This window comes from Sminthopsis crassicaudata, chromosome 4 (assembly GCF_048593235.1).
Source record: "Sminthopsis crassicaudata isolate SCR6 chromosome 4, ASM4859323v1, whole genome shotgun sequence".
Lineage (NCBI taxonomy): Eukaryota > Metazoa > Chordata > Mammalia > Dasyuromorphia > Dasyuridae > Sminthopsis > Sminthopsis crassicaudata.
Window position 1 is genome coordinate 256331073 of NC_133620.1, and position 14886 is coordinate 256345958.

The 14886-nt window shown below is 31.8% G+C and overlaps 1 long non-coding RNA gene across 1 annotated transcript in view; it reads right to left on the reverse strand.

Annotated features, from left to right (window-relative positions):
• LOC141566267 (uncharacterized) overlaps positions 1 to 14511 on the reverse strand; it is a 61791-nt gene extending 47280 nt beyond the window's left edge. The window contains exons 1-4 of the long non-coding RNA XR_012489269.1: positions 14235 to 14511; positions 12032 to 12130; positions 10985 to 11054; positions 8071 to 8151 (exon numbers count right to left, since the gene is read on the reverse strand). This is a non-coding gene — a long non-coding RNA (uncharacterized LOC141566267). The remainder of the gene's footprint in view (positions 1 to 8070; positions 8152 to 10984; positions 11055 to 12031; positions 12131 to 14234) is intronic.
• Positions 14512 to 14886: the final 375 nt, after the last annotated feature.

Sequence of the window (14886 nt, forward strand, 5' to 3'; positions counted from 1 at the left end):
GTTTTCCTTAATCTAATCAATTTAACCAAAGGCTTGCCTATTTTGTTGTTGTTGTTGTTTTTCATAAAAACAAGTCTTATTTTTATTGATTAGTTAAATAGTTGTCTTGTTTAATTTTATTTATCTCTCCTTTGAGTTTCAGAATTTCTAATTTGATACTTAATTGAGGGTTTAAATTTTTCTTTTCTAGCTTTCTTAGTTGTATGCCGAATGCATTGATCTCCTCTTTGTCTATTTTATTCATGTATTTATTTAGAGATATAAACTTTCTCCTAAAAACTGATTTAGCATCATCCCATAGGTTTTAATATATTATTTTATTATATTGTCATTTTTCTTAGATGAAATTATGGATTGTTTCTGTGATTTGTTGTTTGACCTACTCATTTTTTAGAATTTGTTTCTTATAAACATCATAGTGTAGGATTCTGTTTTTTAATCCACTCTGCTACTGGTAGAAATTGCCACATCCTAGGTAATCCTGATAGTTGTTCCTTGATATTTGAATTGTTTTTTTCTGGCAGCTTTCAACGTTTTTTCTTTGAGATTATAGTTCTGGAGTTTTGCACCAATGTTCGTTGGGGTTTTCCTTGTGAGATCTCTTTCCAAAGGTGATTGCTGAATTCTTTCAATGACTATTTCTTCCTCTGTTTCTAGATATCCCTAATGATCTCTTGAAGAATTCCAACAGGTTCTTTTTTTTGATCATGGCTTTCAGGCAGGCCAATGGTTTTTAAATTGTCTCTTCTGGATCTATTTTCCAGGTCAGTTCTTTTTCCAATGAGGTATTTTTACATTTTCTTCCATTTTTTTCATTCTTTTTAGTTTATTTGAATGACTTTTGATGTCTCAGTGTTATTAGCTTTCATCTGGCCCATTCTAGTTTTTAATATGTTATTTTCTTTATTAATTTTGGTATCTCCTTTTTCATTTGATTTATTCTAATTTTGAAGATATTGTTTTCTTCAGTAATTTGTTTTGTTTTGTTTTGTTTTTTGTATCTGGCCAATTGTATTTTTTAAGAAATTGCCTTCTTTTTTCAAGCTATTGACTTTCTTTTGCATATCTTTAATTTCTTTTCTCATTTTTTCTTCTATCTCTCTTATTTTTCTTTTAAAATCTTTTATGAGCGCTTCTAAGAAGACTTTTTAGGCTTGAGACCAATTTGTATCACATTTTGAGATTTCCTCTGTGGACATTTTGTCTTCATCTGAGTTGATGTTTTGGCCTTCTCTGTCACAATAGTAACTTTCTATGTTTAAAATTCCTTTGTTTTTCTTGGTTATTTGCTTTCCTTTTCTATTAGTATTTCCTTTTTTTTTTTTTTTTCCTTTTTTTTTCTTGCTTTTAAGATGAAGCTCTTCTCCTGGGGTAAAGGAGGCACTATCCCAAGCTTCCTGTGCAGCTCTTAGCCTTGGCTTTGAGCAAAAGGGGCCCCTTGTGTTTGCAGGGTTAGCTTTATTTGCTCTTTTCAGGTTACCAGAATTTGCCTTCTAACCGGGGACTGCAGAGGACCGCACTGGCTTGCTTCTCTACTGAACCAGGACCCAATGTCTCAGTTGCTGAAGTTCTGTGCCCTCTCACTGACTTTCCCCGATTCTTTCTAAGCTTGGCTGAATACCTTTTTCACCTCAGTGAGACTAACCTTTCTTAAAGTTTTTTTCAATCTATCTTGAGCTGGAAAATGGTTTTATTTCATTAGCCTTTGTTTAGAGGCTTGGTTTCATATGGTTTTCAAATGAAACTGGGAGAGTTTGAACAGTTTCCTGGCTTCACTCTACCATCTTAGCTCCACCCTCACACATTCTATTCCAATAATTTCCTATTATCAAATTATTCCTATTTACAAATAAAGTTTTCAATTCTCCAATTCTCTCAATTTTTCTAGTTGTTTTAAACCTTATTTCCCTCCATGTACTCTGAGATCTAGTGATAATGAATGCTTGTTTTCCTTTGCATCAGATATAGGATCTCCCAACTCAGTACATTTTCAAGGTTTTCCCCTAAGTGAAGGGCAGAAACTTTGGAGAAATATGCTTAAGGCTCAGTATGATTGATGTAAACAAGGTGTTAACTCATTGGAATTGATAAGACTGTGGTTATCTAGTTTAGCATGTGAGTTTTCTAGTTCCTTATAATTGATTTAATCTTACAACAAATAATGGTTCCCTAGTGAAATAATGATTGTTTTATACTCAGTATACTGTAATGATGTAATTGTAATAGAGCATATAAACTGGGGACAAACTCAACCAGAGGGAGACTTCAAGCTAGAGATTTTTCTGGTGGCTCTCCTGTATTTCCTCCACTGAAACCAAGAGCCATTCTGGAGGGTATCCAGAAAGCTAGCTCAGGCCCCAAGCAAGGAGACAAACTGTGTAGGAGACCATAAAGATTTGTCAACTTTATCTCTGATTATTCTCATGATGATTACTCTGCTGAAAGGAAGGCCCCAAGACCTTCAGAAAACAAACCAGAACATTATACTCCTATGGCTAGAATTTTCTCCCCTTCCTACCTCATCTCTGTCTCTTTAACTTTTATGGCTTCTTTGAAGTATTCATTAAAATCCATATTTATTTAAGTCTTTTTCATTCCTCTTTAATCATGATATTTTACCTTTCTATGATCCCCAATTTATCTTGAACATAATTTGCTTGTACTTTGCTTCTTCTCTCCCAATAAACTATAAGCCTCTATAGAGCAGAGACATTTTTTTTTTTCCTTTATCTTTATTTTGCATGCTTAGCACAGAGCATAGTAGACAGTATGCATAGAAAAACTGTTTGGGTTTATTCTAGTATGTTATGGAAATATTTGTTTTATTTCATTATTTTTCCCTTTTCTTCCTTCTTCCTTTTTTTTTTTTTTTTTTTTTTTTTTTTTGCAAGTCAATTAGAATTAAATGGCTAAGGTCATGCAACTAGGAAGCATTAAGGGTCTGAGGCTGAATCTGAGCTCAACTTCTCTTGACTCTAGGGCAGTTGCACTATCCATTGCACCTATTTCATTATTTTAAAAAAATGAAGAAAGCAAAAAATTTTAATAATAAAATGAAAACTTGGCTCAGAAAAAAATAAGAAAAAATGCTTCTTGACTGACTGATCTCAGTTATTTTCTTTGGTGGTGGATTGCTGATGTGAAATATTTATATTACAGTCAACCTAGATCAATGGTTTATTGGTTTTTGTCCACTATTTGTTTTTAATAGCATTTTTTAAAATAGCATATATGTGGTCTTCTAGGCAACTTGGTTGTGAAGGAAGGATCTTTTGTTGAAAGATAAAATGTGTGTAGTAGGTAAGGTTTGTAAAGGATGATTAAAAACAAAGAAATACATATTATCTATAATTATATGAAATAATATTCCAAATTATTAGTAATAAAATAAATTCAAATTAAAACAACTATGTAGTTTCTCTTCACATCCAGCATATTTGTTTATTTGTTTTACTTGAACTTTGATTTCAATAATTATAGGAGTTTGTAGTGAGGAACTTCTACCAATTTTTTAAATGTTCTTTCTTCATTCTAATTAAAAAAGAGAACACAGAAAATCTGCACTTTGTTAGCTTTCATCTAACCTTCAATAATAAAATTATTTTTTCCACATTTTTCTGAGGGCTCGGTATAGTGTGAAATGCTAAACTGATTCTCTTAAACAAAATCACCTTGTGGTGCACTTAGGAATTTGTTTCTAAAGAAAAAATATTTTCAAAGATGATTTTAAAGTAGAATTAATTGAATGTGCCCCCTGAGTATAATGACTGTATTCTCCAAACCCTAGAATCACATTGTTCCTTGTGTTGAATAAGGAAGTTAATATTTGTTTCAAGTTCCCATCAAAGATATACTCTACAAAAATTTACTAGTCAAAAACTTTAAACTAAATAACAAAGTGTTTAAACAACTCAGATTAATAATATATGTACTAGAGAGGATAAACAATGAAATGCTGTTCAGCCCTCTTACTCAGATGAGCAGAATTTCTCACAGACTTTCTGTTGAGGAAATAATAACTTTTAGTAAAACACTCCTATGTAACAATGTGCTCCTCAATCATGTGACCCAACATAGTTAGCAATAAATTTCAGTGTCTGATGCTGACAGATTTGAGTACAGACACAGAATTAGGAACAAAACTTGTTTGGGATATATGTATTGTTCATATGGTCTCTTTTCTGTCGCATGTATTCCCTATATGTATTCCCCAACTACATAATATATTCCCTCTCCCACTTGTGATGTTTGAATTAATGCGATATATATTGCCCTATATGTGGTGGTGGAAATGAGGAAGGGAGGAAATTCCCTTGTCAATTATTTTGCCATGTTGTTTAATTAAATATTTTGTTTTTCATTAATATAATAGTTGCAAAGATTGAGAGTTACAGTTTTTGGTGAACCTCAAATATCTTTTAGCACTGGAGTAGCTTACAATCAAGGGAATCATGAAAAGAAGAAGAAGGAGAAAGAGGAGGAAGATGAGGAGGTAGAGGAGGAGGAGGAAGAGCAGAGGAGGAGAAAGAGGAAAAGGAAGAGAGGAGGAGGAAAAGGAAGTATGAAGGACCTTGCAAAAACCTTGAAAAAAAGTTTGGATTTTATCTTCATAGGAAGCCGATGGGAATGTTGCAATCAGAAATGTAATCACAGCATTGGATTAATGAAATTGCTCTGGTAGCAATGTGTAAGAAGAGTTTAAAAGGTAACAGGGAGGGGAAAACTGAACTGTCACACCAGTTAAGAGATCATTACAAAAATCTGCACTAGAAACAATAACAAATAAGGATATGAAAATGTTTGATTTAGTAAAAGTGAAAAGTTAAAGTTGGATTCAGGAGACATCAGAGCAGTAGAATGAATGACTAAGAGGATAAAAGGAATAAATTCAAGAGAGAGGAATTAAAAAAACCCTGAGATTTAGAGTCAGGAGAAATAATGATGTTATTGATGTTTACTGTGTGACAACATTTATTTGCATAGTAATGTAAATTGAAAATGCTATTAAGTGCAATTCTTATAAAAATAAGAAACTCCTTTAACTATAAAGATTTGCTATGTATACTTGATGTTCATGGTAAATGAAGATGATAACTTGAAAACCAACTACTCATAGAGCACAATCTCTAAAGCTGTTTAAGGAGCAGATTTTTTTTTTCTTTTTTAAGTACCTGTCACCATGCTAACATTGCACTCAGATAAATCATGTAGTCTTTTGGTTACTTGCTAAATTGAAGTTATCACATATATTGAGAACAATAGCTCCAGAGTAGAGATGATAGGTTCCAAAAAAAAAAAAAAAAAAAAAAAAAAAAAATGCTGGCAGAGGACTTAGTTTCATTTATAAAAATAAAAGCCCTCCTAGAGTGCTAGAAACCTAAGCATGGAATATTTCAAAATCACCTGAATATTTCATCATGCTTTTATCATAAAGCTGCTGACACAAGTTTGTCTTTTGGATGGAGAGAACTATTATGTTTCACTAGGAAAAAAAAAAAAGAAAAAAAAAAAAAACACCAACCAAAAAAACCTCTAAAATGGTTCTCAATTTAATCACTGTGCAGCTAGACAGCTCTGCTGAATTATTGTTACATACATTTTGTGGTACTATAAAATGCTTTCATCACTGAATGAAGGGTTATAAATGATGGAATGCCATTTTTCTTTATTTTATGCTTTTTAAAGGCCTTTTAGCCAAAAAGATCTGATAAAATAGTTTCTCTTCTTTTGATGGAGTCATTTCCTCCCCTTATCCCCCACCGTTTAGAACATTTGATGAAAGATGGTTTCAGGAACATCTTCACAATGGCTTTTAAATAAAAATTATTAATATTGTGAAGAGTAATAATGCATCAGAGTTGCTTTATCTGCAGTTTTTCTATAGATACACCTGAATTGTGATGTTTATGCCAGAAGAGCTGTATTATTGTGAAAAGTAGTATGAGAATAAATCCAAAGCAAAGCTACAATGTAGAAATAAATTAATTGGAACTAAAAGGAACATTCCAAATCAAGGTCACTATCATCAACACACAAAAACATTAGGATTTTTTTTTTTTTCTTTATGAAAAGCAGAACCTGAGAAGTTCTTTAGGGCATTGTGTAGTCCAAATTCTTACCCCACCCACCGACTCATCCCACATACACACTGGCCTTTGCTGAGGTTTCTAAGTAAATCCAGATGACTATGCCAAATGGGTTAGTATTACATGTTATTAAATAGGATGAAGATTTGAAAGTCTTTATTCATTAGCTTAACACTTTCACCTTCCAAAATCTGGATTACATTCTGCATCTTTTGCCAAAGTGAAATTAATCTGGACTCACATCTGTTGCTACCTCAATCAGCAATCCCATTCAAAAAGAAAAAAAAAAGAAAAAAGAAAAAAAAAAGTGAGAAAACTATCTTGAAAGAGCTAAAATATTTAGAAGGCTATTTCATTTCTAGATCTCAAAATCAAAATAATGAAGTTTTTTTCAAATCCTACAGAGATATACATTCACTCTCATTTATGCTTATGCATTTGTATGCAAATATATGTACTTACAAAAAAATCTAAATATAAGCCAACATCTTTATCAACTATACCTATAATAGTTATACCTATATTAATTGTACCTCTACATATATCTATACCTTTACCCATGGCTATATATGAGGGGAAAAAGCAGATGATACTGGATAAAGAGTCATCTTTAGAGTTGGGAAGGCTTGAGGTGTATGACATAATTTGCAAAAAGAGGCAAATTTTGTTTCTGTCCAGCTATGTAAAAGGGTAAAGGGTGGGGCAGCATATTGTCTTCTGCCTGAGGTGATTTTTAAATTAGGGACTTAATCTCTGTGAAGAGCACCTATACTGCCCTATCCAAACCCATAAAGAAACAAATAAATACTGATTTAAATCATAGAGAAGGAAAAGCAGAAAATCTAAGGAAGAAACTATGGACAAGTGGATACCCAAAGTCTGAGAGAAAGGGCTATAATACTAGTAACCAGTCCTGATAGGCTTCTAAGGACAAGAATCTAATGTGAGACTTCAAATCCCAATGTGGGAAGAGGCTGAAGAAACCTTATAATCTAGCCCTGACTGTAATCAATGATGTCAAAATGAAGTAAATTTGATATAGACTCAGAGTACAAAAAGATAATTCAATAGAGCCCTAAATTTAAAAAGACAGTAAATATCAGTTAAGACTAAAAGATAAAGAAAATTGAATAAATGCTCAATGAAAGAGAAGCATTGATAGCTCTCAAAGTATATGGAATATCAGAAAGACATTGTGCAATTATTCAGAAATTAATGAAATGCACTAGAAAGAATTCATGTAAAAAATTTCTCAATGCAGACCTTTGAAAAGAACAAACAACCAGCCTGATTCTAAATTGGAGAATTTCTCCAAAGAACTAAATGAGAGTGAGAGATATGGAATATAAAACTGCTGAAAAGAAGGAAAAATATATCTGAAGAGAAGCAAATTCAATAGTGCTGAAAAAATAAATGATCACTGGACCAACCATAATCACTGATGTCAAAGACAGTATGGACAGAAAATTTTGTAATCATATATCACATGATAACATTTTTAAGAACATGATAATATTTTTTAAATGAAGAAAAAAAAACCCTGACAAGTATAATGCAAGAAATATGAGATAATTACCCAGAATTTCTGAATTCAGAAAATAAAAAAAACAACTAAAATATATTTTCCAAAAAGAAAGAAACTTTCATTTTAATATACATACTTATTAAACTTGATCATTTGAATACCAAATAACAAATTTTGCATGTGACTGTAAGAAAAATGAAAGGAAATGTGAGCACATGATCATTATAAGTCTAGTAAAAACTAATAGGAAATCAAATAGAATATTCTGAAAAATAAAAGAATTTGAGATGCACCCCAAAATGACATATCCTACAAACATGAGTATAATCATAAATGAAAAATAAGGAGTGCTCAACAAAAGAGGCATTTCAGGCATTACTGAAAATGATGCGAAGAATGCATTTGACTTGCAAATATTCAAATGTGAAACCCCCCCAAAAAGAAATAATAATTACTTACCATAGAAAGAATAAGTAATTAAATAAATGACTAGTACTGAGATATTGTTGTTGTTGTTGTTTTTAAGAGAAACACAAAGACCTACAAGGAAAGAAAATAAAATCAGTGATAAAGTTTATACTACATGAAAAACAGAATGAGATTAAAGAAATAATAAATAAAAATACAGACTAAGTGTAAATTAATAAATTTCAAAATAAGCAGGAAGGGAAGAAAATTAAGGATGAGAACAAAGCTAAGAAATGCTTATTAAAATAAAGCAAAATAATTCTAAAAAGAAACTGGAAGAGAGGAGAAGTGATATTAAACTAATCACTACACCAGGGAGAAAAGAAGGGGCAGGAGGAAGAGGGAAAGAAACAGATAACTGGATAAATAAAAGAGTGAAAAATAAACCAATAATTTTAATGAATCCGACAAATAGGAAAAAGCTTGACAAATTGGAATTTTCCAGGGAAAGTAAATTAGAAAGCATAAAACCTATAGAACTAACAAAATGTTGAAAGTTGTTTGTTTGAAAAGACTAAAACAATTGATAAACAGTAAACTGCTTAAAAAAAACAAAGGAAATCAAAGAAATAAAAATTTTAAAATAAGGCAAAATTGCTTAAAAACTCTGAAAAAGTAAAAAAAGAATTATATGAACCTAGTAAAGACAGTTATGGGCCAACAAAACTAAAAATTCTAAAGAAAAAGGATTATTTACAAAAAAAAATCAAATAACTAAATTAAATTAACAGTACTCCAAATAAATATCTTAGCTATAAAGGAATCACCAAAACAAAGTGAGGGAGGGAATATGAAAAAAATAAAAAAGAAAGAAAGAAAAAAAGACGTATTCTGGCTTAAATGGATTTACAGCATATATAACATAAATTATTCTTTAAAATTGAGAAAACCCTGCATCAAGTTCATTTTATGTGACAAATATAGTCCTAATGCTAGAGCTGTTTAAGGATGAAAAAGCAAAAGGGAAAGATGAAAGGAACGGAGAGAGACAAAGAGAAAAACAGAGAGAAAGAGAGAGAGAGGGAAAGGTGGGAGGGAAGGAGAGAGGCAGGCAGAGAAAGAGAGAGAGAGAATCATAATATTGTTCCTTAATGTTATGATTCAAAAGTTTAAAATAAAATACTTCCAAAATTGAAGGATTTTATTCATTTGTTTTCTGATATTGTTTTACAATTATAGTTTCATATTAAGAAAACAATTAACATAATTAATCACATTAAAAGAAACCCTCCCAGCTGCATGATTCTATCAATAGATGAAAAAAAAAAAAAAAAGCCTTGGACAAAAGGTAGTAAAGAAGTGTAGTAAAAAATCAAGGAGAAATTCCTTAAGGAATATTTAAAATAATTTAAGTAGTAGTTTTGGTTAAATTTAAACATATCAATTCAACAAAAAAATATTAATTCCTGGTTAGTAGAGGTAGCATAGAATTGTGCAAAGATCTAGATCAGAGGACTTAAGTTCCAATTCCAACTCTGCCACTTAGGCAAAGCTCAGATTCCCTGGGCCTCAATTCATTCACCTACAAAATTAGTGACTTGGACTAGATTAATCTCTAAGCATGTTGTTCTATCTCACTCAATCTTAGTTCAAAGTGCAGTGAGAGGCATTTGGGAGACAGTAGAAAAGGAATTACCAGACTTCCTATCATGAAAGGCCATTAAAAAAAACCCAGATCTTTCACAAAAATTCCAACAAATATCTGACTAAACACAGACAAGAAATAATACTTTGAAACCCCTAAAGACCAAAGATAAAATAATCTAAAAAGATTACTTTAGGTTATTATTAGGTTGCCAAGTATGCAACCTAATGCTAGACATTCAATCAGATTGATAGTGATAAGTGCCATTCACAGTACAAACATGACAGGAAAGCAATCTATTTAAGAGGGGCACAATAGGCAAGATTGAGTACAAAATTTCAAACTAAAAACTAAAGATAAAATAATCTGTGTATGCAGAAGAAAACACCAACTACAACACAGAAAAGATGGAGTAAGAAAAACCAAAATAGCAAACACAGAAATTAAAAGGACATACCAAACTGTTTATAGTACATAGCAAAAATAATTAGCAGGATAGAAAAATTTGGTGAGTCTGTCCAAAAATGCAAAAGAGCAAAATATTTTGAGTACAAACACAGGGAAATTAAATAAGTTATTGATCATAAAGGTAAGATAGTGGGGCAGCCAGATTGCACAGTGGATAGAGCACTGGCTCTGAACTCAGGAGGACCTGAGTTCAAATAGGACCTCAGACACTTAATACTTCCTAGCTGTGTGATCCTGGACAAATCACTTTAACCCAAATTGCCTCAAAAAAAAAATTAAGGTAAGATAAAGAGAGGCAATTTAAGCATTATATGACAAATTAAAAAGCCCAAACATCCTAATGTTGGGAAGCAACAAAATCTTAATTAAAAATATTATAAACAAAAATAGAGGAAATAATAATAAAAACAACAACAATAATAAAAAAAGAGCCTCTCAAAATGGATCCATGAACATAGTAGTGTTCTCCTAATTCCATCTATTCCTTAATTCTTTAGCTGAGCCAGAACAAGTTCTTATTTTTTTTTTTTAATTTTCCATGGCACTGAGAAAGGATGGTAGAGTTGTATCCTGTTGTTGGGTTGGATTGTGCAGCCCTGCCAAAGCATTGTGAAAGGTGGGAAAGCAGGTGCATCTGAGTGGCTAAATATTAGTCTTTTCTGTTGTTTATTCACTGGGTAAAATTGTTGGAGTTTTTGATAAACTAGAAGATGAAAATAGGTGAAATTGCCTTATGTCCTGGACATAGTTCAATTTTTGAGAGATTTAAGAGGACATAAAGAACAGAGGGAAAAGTGTAGCTCTCCATCATGTTGTTCACATGTCCTGGAAAGGCTTGTTTCAGTCACTTACTATTTGTGCATCTCTTAATCTTAATGTGCCTTCTCTTCTTCATTTACATGAGCAAGGATGAATTCTTAAACTGAACAAATGATAGAGACAATTATAAAAAATAATATAATATGATTACATGAAATAAAAAAGGGTTTGTATAAATAAAATTAATATATCTAACATAAAAAGAAAATGATCACTTGTAAAATAATCTTTCTTTCAATATCTATGATCAGCATTTAATTTCCAATATAGACAGAAAAATGTTTCAACAAAAGCCATTCTATACAGATAAGTGGTCAAAAGTTACAAAGAATTATTAAGAGGAGAATTAAAAATTGTTAATAACTATATGAAGAAATACTCTGTCACTAATAATAGTAATAATTATAGAAATATAAGTCAAATAACCCTAGGATTTTACCACAAATTCAGATTTTTTTTTAATGTAAAAAATGGCAATAGTCAATATAGGAAGATATGTGAGAAGTCAGACAGAATGGTGCATTATTTTTTTAGAATGATGCATTATTGATGATGTTGTAATTCATGGATTGTTATAACCATTCTTGAAAGCAATTCAGAATTTTGCAAATTAAATTAAAACAATTTTTCATATTTTATTTAATGATTGAATTGCTAATGAATACATAGAAAACTCTGAATGATTTAAAAATAGAATATATCAATAACATATACTTTTTAAAAGAAATATTTGTGTAAAGAGAACCCATAGAGAGTAAACTTTTTGGAAGGCATCAGAATATGCTTAACAGAGTGTCTGGTTGATTGATTGATTCCACAATAATAGTAGACTTTTGGCAATTTGTGAAGTTTGCAAAAAAGGTCCAGAGAGTCATTGGAGTCCTTACAATTATAATATGTCAAAACTATCTATATACTACAAGAGTTCCTTATAAGAAAGGAAAGAGATGTGATAGCCAAACAGATATTCCACACACAAAAAAAGATGGTCTACTCACCAAGTGCAGAAAGACTATCTTTGATAGATAATACTTTAAATGACAATGTGCCATATGAAGACAATTATATTTTTGTTCATACCTGTGGTAAGAGCAGTGTTTTCTTTGTAATATTTTCTTTGCTGTTGCTTCTATTGGTGGTCCCACATCTGCAGGAGGTAGGAGAGCAATAGGGACAGTGCTGGGAAAGAAAAATGGACCCTTTGTATCTGAGTATACCCATTCTTCCTCAATTTCAAACTAGCACCTTTCTCTTTCCTTTTCTATTCTTCCTTGTTCTTTTCTCTCCTTTCTTCTACCCTATCCAAGGCCCAACACAACAGCAAGCAGTGGTGTTAACTTCTACATTGATCCCTTAAGGAAGTGGTTTCTTTACCTAAGATTCTAAGGCTTACAAATACTCAGCCAAGTATCAATTAGTGCCATAGATTAGTGATATATATTCGGTTACTCTCCAGAAATACCTTCCTGATGTAGCAGACTAAGGGAAGTAGTCTTTCATATACATTTTAGTTTTGATGTTGTACTCTTTTGGTCTGAGATTAACAATGATGTTGTTATTACATTTTATGGTATTGTGCCTCATTGCATTTTAACACTTAAGCGTGGGTTACTGGACTGTCAAAGGTTGGACATGACTCAAAATACCACCTAAGGGGCAAGGAAATAATCACTGTATGTAGCCTACCCAAAGGGACCTTTGTTCAAATAGGTGAATTACAAGCCACTTTTTTATTCTAATATTTCAGATGTGGGGACTGAACTTTGGAACAGATTGTTAACATAGAATAAAAGTATCATGATAGCCTGCCTATATCATTCGCTAATTCTGGTTTGAGACACTAAACCCAATAGAACTTTGGGTGCTAATAGACAAGAAGATAATTCACAAGTTCAAGAAAATATAGTAGAATTTCCATCCTATTAGACTGGGAGCCAAGTTTCTTTAATAATTTAGGAAAAATAAGAGAAACAAGTAATAGATACTATCCAGGCTTGTAACAGTCTCTGTCCACATCTGCAAGAATCGGTATTGTGTGTTGAATAAGAAATGTTCATTTGCTACATTAATATCTTTTCATTTATTTTGTATTAAGTATTATTTTGTATTGTAAATTCTTTCCTTTAATAAATTTGCTTGTATGCAATGATCTGCATATACTATTGCTGAATTGTATGTAGTATGTTTCTGTAAATGATTTACATATTTGCTTGTGACATATTCTAATATGAGTCACAAGCAATCCTAGTGTGAATATTATGGAATAGATTGCTAAACGTGTATTGTAGAATGTGGTTGTGATGATTACCTGTGACTATGTATATATTAAATTATGATGATTATATTGTATGCTCATAGATGTTGAAGTATTCTCTGTAAAATTTCAAAGGATTGCAATAATTTCACTAGTAGGACAATGTAACAGGCATCTTTGAGGGAATTTCCTTTGTAGAAGAAAGAAAGACATTGAGCCTGAGGCATCCTACTTATTTATGTGCAACAACTTTGCTATAACTGATGTTGAACCCTTTGTGTCTGATCCATTTAGCTCTAACTGGTGGACATGGTACTGCCTGGAGAAGTAAACTGAATACAATGCAGAATGCTGTTGGAGTCAAGGATCTGAAAATGGTATTTTGTCTTCTGAGTTCTGAATTACCTCAACTAACTGAACATTTACAAACTGAGATTTTTTTTTTCCACAAGTGAAGTGAGCCTCAGGGCAGACACATGCTAGCTCCCTGAAACTTGAAAAGTAATTGAACTCTGGTTTAGAGCTGCCAATAATCAAAGAGGAACTTTGAATCTGAGTACCTAAAGTAGGTTCTTCAACTCCAGCATGTGAATTTGAAAAGAATGCATATTATCATAGATGAATATTTTAGGTATTTGGTTTTTGTTCACTGTTTTCCTACTGTAATGAGTAAAGAATTGCATATAGCTATGCCTGTTATGTGTATGTGGATATGGGTGTGAGTGTGGATATGTATGGGTGAATATGTGTGTGTGTGTGTGTGTGTGTAAATTCCACTGACATCCAGTCAGATCAGAAAAGGAGACCTTTGTTTCCCAGTGGATGTCAAGATTCTGATTAAATGTATCTGCACACCCTAAAACTTTAGGCTAAATGATTAGCCTTGCCACTTAACAAAGAAGCCAAACAATTAGAAAAAGATACTTCATATTCTAACATCCAAAAATATTTATTATTAGCTGCAAGTACTTCTCGTATTGGGTGGAGAGTCTAGAGATGAGCATATTATGGACAAAATTTATACCTTACCTGAAGTAGAGTCAAGCATGTAGTCATCACTGCCCTCTATTGATTAAAATTTCAAACTAGGAAAACATATAAAATTCTACTGTAAAAATCTCACTGAAATGTAGCATTTCTTTATTAAATATAAGATTAATATAAGTGAAAATCCAAAGAATAAAATATAAATATTAAAACAAGATTATATCCTATATCCAATTTAAAAACACAAAGCAAATTATTCTTATTGTCTATCTTTAAGCAGTGTTATATCAGAATCCCTTGTTTCCATTTATTCTATGACAGTTCATTGGGCATAACTGCCATCTAAGAAGTACCATATGAGAGGAAGTACATGTCTTCTCTAAAAAAGACAATTGGGAGAGAATTTATCACTATCACACATTTGTCTGTAACCACTGGGTGGAAAAATAAATTTTCCTATTGTATGTTATATGAAAGGCTCATTCAAAATATTGGCAAAGCATTCTTTCCAAATATATATTTTATACAATAACCCTTTCTCCTCACCTCCCTCCAATTCCAATCCCCAATCCCAAAAGTTAGTTTGTTAGCTGTAAATTAGTTTACAGAAATGTCTTTATCCCATGAGTTAGCAAGTGAGTTTTATCAGAACAGCTCCAGGTAACATGAATTTCTCCTGTCCATTTGTGAAATG